Raw genomic sequence first — 5198 nt, 5'->3', positions numbered from 1 at the left:
CCCCAAAACAAAACAAAACAAAACACAAGTTCAGCATATTTTTTAAATCTCCTTTCTTTTAGGGTCATTTACACTCATTATATTTTAAGGATTCATGTGAGTATTTTTAAGTACTGACAATGGCTTTAATAAGATTAAATAGTAAGTGTTTTGAAATTTCACCTTGCTTAATGAAGTGCTCTTAAACTAGATACAAATAATGTCACACATTATTCATCATAATCCTAGATTATTATTATTGTTACTATCACTATTATTCAGACTGTATCACAGTTTTTTATGATGTGATGCAATGAGACAGTCAGATCAACAGTTGTCTGTTGTTTACAGTAGGATCATTACACGATTATTTATGAAACCACTGACAAAAGGTATAATGTCATCGTAGAAGTGTGACTCACTGGGAGTCTCTTGTTCAATTTCCTCATTAATGAGTCATTGTCTTTTGTCCCTGCCAGCTACTGTCCTGTTTGTGAGTAAATGTACATTACCATGTCTGCGTAAGTCTCAAGGGGACTGAATGTACAATACAACACTGTGACTGATGTTTTTTGAACGTTTTCACTTTCTTCATTCTAAACTCGTAATGTTTTTTAACCTAGGTTGTGCAATTGTTTAACACTGTCTGCTTTACATGTTTATTTTAAAAGTGTTATCAGCTGACCAGAGCATAGTTTGAGCTGGAAGTTGTGATTCTGCTTTCCTCTTTCTCACCTTTCTCTTGGATTGTCTTCAACAGCTTCCTGAACACATCCTTAAATTTCCTATCACTTACACTAGAGGGCTCTCTTTCCTCACATATCAAAAGCACACATACTGCATTAATTCCACTAAATCAAATATAGGCCTATTTGAAAGATGTGATTTATTAGCAATGTGAAAAAAATAACCAACTCAAAGACTTCAGATGAATTATGATGTGGCAAAAACTCCTGGTTGTTCTTATAAGACATATAACTTTCTTTTGGAGACATATTCTTTCTTTTAGTGTTACAATTTCCCCGCAGGTTTATGGGCCAAAGCACAGTGTTGGACTCCAGATGTTGCAGCTGGAGTCCAAGATGCAGGCAGCTATGCTGAGTCACCAGGACACCGTTCAGTGCAGATTCAACGCCTCTGTTCTCAGTGTAACTCAAAAAGATTTAACACTGGTTGGAAAAAAATTATGCCAAGATGTTAAGAAGTTAAATGTTTTTTGTTGGTTCTTTTTCTTTCTTTCTTTTTTCTTCTATTTTTGCTCAAGCCCGTAATTATAACCAGTGTTGGGGAGTAACGGAATACATGTACCGCCGTTACGTATTTAAAATACAAAATATGAGTAACTGTATTCCGTTACAGTTACCGTTTAAAAAGGTGGTATTCAGAATACAGTTACTTTGTTGAAATAAATGGATTACACTGCGGTACTTTCCTGTTTCATATTGTCGCGGGTCAGGACTGTTTGGGTTTTGTTTGACAGCTACGTTCTGTTGTTCCAGGCGGCAGCGTTACGGTTGCCATGGTTACAGGGCGACGCTCTCTCTCTCTCTCTGCGACTGTGTGTTTCCTGGGTGAGAGAGCGCCTTTTCGTTGTTGTTGTTGTTGTGCTAAGCTAACAGGCAGAATGCTACAAGCATAGCTCTAAAGAATGTAGCATCATGGGCAGTGTAGTCCGTGTTGCAGGGAGAATGGACTGCCATACACGTTATGGGTCTGTGAGCGCGAGGAGGGAGAAAAAGGGGAGTGGAAAGGTACGAGTTGTCATCGAGGAAAAACGGGAGCTGGAAGCATGTAAATATAATAATAACCACTGCAGCCAAGCTATTAAGACTCGACTGTACACCGTGTTCGTGTTTTCCTCCGAAAACAATAAGTTCCGTTGGAGCAGCCTTTCAACGCCTCTCTCTGTCTCTCGCAAGAAAAGTTGACCCACACAACAAAGTAAAGCTATTTTTCGGCTACGAGCCGACAGGGACCCCGCCGTATTAGTCAGAGGTCCCTTTACTACAGTTCGGAGTCGCGGACCTTCAGTAATAGTAATAAATCACACAGCAATAGTACATTCACGTTGTTGTAAAAAGCATGATAATATATTAAGTAATCCAAAGTATTCAGAATACGTTACTGTCATTGAGTAACGTAACGGAATACGTTACAGAATACATTTTGGGGCATGTATTCTGTAATCTATAATGGAATACATTTTAAAAGTAACCTTCCCAACACTGATTATAACATACTTCCTTAAAGAGCTGTGCGTTTTATCCATATGAGAAAAGGCTGAGGATCCCGACATGGTGTAAATTTAAACATCTGTTTGTGATTTATGGTTTATGTGGAAGTGTGTGTGCATGCATGTATCTATATGTGTGTATGTGTGTGTATACATCTGCTTTCTATTGCATGGTTTTGCTGCCCCTGTGCCCTAGGGTGCCATGGTTCAAGTTACCTTAAGGAGTCCCTTTGTCCAAGTAGACCATAACACCTTGAAATTGAGAGTATTTTTATTAAGTGTAAATTTCCTTCAGTTATTATTTTATGCAGCATTTGGAACTGTGTGGAGGACAAGTTAGAAGCAGCTATATTTGGAGTGGAGTGCAGGGAGTGAGGAGATCAGGGATGCTTGAGAAGAGCTATTAATGCTGCTCGTGTGAGTGTGTGTATCATTAGGGATGAGGTGAAGCATGTAAAAGTTAAGGTTAGCGTCCAGGAAATGAGAAACACAGAGATGTGCAAACTATGCAGTTTAAGAAAAAAATGCATCACAAGTAGCAGTGAATTCTGTAGTGAATCTTTTATCGTCTCTACTGTTTTATTATCTTCTTCCATACTTTCTTTTTCAGGAACCCTAACATCACGTCTTACTTATCAATTAAACACAGGATTTTTTTTAATTAGTGTAAATTTATGAGGGCCGCATGAATCTCTACCTCAGCCAGCAGGGAGAACATCTGACTGCCATACATATGTAACGGAGCACTTTGGCTCATTTTAAGCAACGTGCTGCAAACAAACTGCGTTTTTCCTGTTTGACTTCATGCTGGAGATAAAAGAAGTTAGTGTGTTGTCCGTGTGTATTTTTGCAGTTACTTCTGCCTGGCGTTTGGCTTGTCTGATATCTCTTTGTCAGTGTTTTGGTTTCTTGGTATTTCTTTGGTTTTTTGCACAAGAAGAAATTAGCAGGCATTCACAGTCTGCGCTAGAAGGGTTAAGTTCTAGCTCAATGCCGCTCATGACCCAGTTTGGGGACGGGGGGACATGGGTGGGGGTTGGACATGTTGCTCCTCAAAGTCCAGATTACCCTTTTACTTTGAAGACCTTGAGTCATTTCCCTCACTTTCAAGGGTAGCTGCTGGTAACCTTGAGAATGTGTCACACCGTGGGACAGAAAGGTTATCTTTGTCTCATGCATGCACACAAAAGTCACACAACTTTATCTGCCTAACAATCTCATAAAAGCAGATTTCAGTATTTCAAGAGTTATTAACCTTATAACCTCATGTTAGGGTTTGACTGTTAATTATCAGTCTCTTGGTTCACTTCACAGGTGTTGAACACAACTCCTCAGATGTTTTAAGAGAAATATTTAAAATCAAATAAATAACTAAAACATTTTACGGAACAAATATGACTGCTTAAACATTTTGCCAATGCTACATCTGTCTGTGGATGCCTGCAGACAAAAAAGAAAGAGGGAAGAAACTTTTGGCTTAGATGTAATGCAATGTGGACATCTGGTCACCCTTTTCTTCCCTTTTTTTGATTCATAAAGCTTTTTACTGTCAGATGTTGGATGCAATGGCTACAGGAAGAACAGCCAACAGACTCTGGATGAGTCTCTAAAAGCTACATAAATGGATTGCAAAATTATCATTTTGGGAAATATGTTGACTTAAAAAGAGTCAGACTGAATGTGACAACATGTACAGATTGTTCAATAGTTGCTATGTTAGATGTGATACAAAACAAAGCATATTCCTTGACTTGTTGCATTTATGGAGGTTGCTCGCTCTCATGACAGCCTGCTTAGTCAATTTACGTCTGTTGTTACAACAAATCACTGGTTCCACTCATGAACACGAAGGCCAGATTATATGTTGCTAGAAAACATCTAAATGAGTCGGCATCCGATTGTTAAGTGATGACGTGACGAATCCTACTTCCGGGCCTAAAGTAGTCTGCGTTTAATATGGCTTTTGTGTTGTTAACATGTTTAATGTTATATATTTTCTTCTATTTAATCTCAAAAAGCTCCCAAAACAGTCAGTGATCACTGTTGACCTCCCTCGGCCTTTATTACCGCTAATCATTTATTTAAGCTCAGTTTTTAAAACCTTAGGATGTAACTACAGCCCAGCCCATGCAGCACAGTGTTGCCAACTTAGCGACTTTGTCGCTATATTTAGCGAGTTTTCAGACCCCTTAGCGACTTGTTCTCTAAAAAAAAAGTCGCTAAAAAAAGACGTGAAAGCGCGTATCACTTTTACTCTCAACAAGCAGCGGGTGCTGTAACGCAGTCAGTTCTTCTTTTACTCTTATGCTGTTTTGTGGATCACAAGGTTTAAAACTACTTATAAACACACACACACAAAGTAACTCCACCAGAGTGCCTATTTCGGGTCACTTTTGCCGGTCCAAGCCCGGGTAAAGGAGCAGGGTTGGAATTGTGACATTAAAAACAATAATTGCTAAAAGAAATTTAATTTGTAGTTCTAAATAAACTCTAAATGCATTTAGGACGTTTTTTACTCACTTTATGTCTCTTCCACGATGTTATTTCTCTCTCCAACAACATAGGTTACAATTAGATTAGCATGACCAATTATGCAAATTAGGCGATGACGTCATTTAGCGACTTCTAGCGACTTTTAGGACAACCAATCCGGTTGTTCAGTGATGACGCGACGAATCCTACTTCCGGGTCTAAAGTAGTCTGCGTTTAATATGGCTTTTGTGTTGTTAACATGTTTAATGTTATGTATTTTCTTCTATTTGATCTCAAAAAGCTCCTAAAACAGTCAGTGATCACTGTTGACCTCCCTCGGCTTTTATTACCGCTAATCATTTATTTAAGCTCAGTTTTTAAAACCTTAGGATGTAACTACAGCCCAGCCCATGCAGCAGTATATGAATGACTAACCTCGTATTGTGGATGGATTATCTCAGTTGTTCTCTGGCTTTTTATTACCCGGCTACATTCATTTATTAGCTCAGTTTAA

Source organism: Haplochromis burtoni, unplaced genomic scaffold (assembly GCF_018398535.1).
Source record: "Haplochromis burtoni strain Fernald_Lab_line unplaced genomic scaffold, NCSU_Asbu1 Contig_79, whole genome shotgun sequence".
In the NCBI taxonomy this organism is placed as follows: Eukaryota; Metazoa; Chordata; class Actinopteri; order Cichliformes; family Cichlidae; genus Haplochromis; species Haplochromis burtoni.
This window is presented reverse-complemented; position numbering follows the sequence as displayed.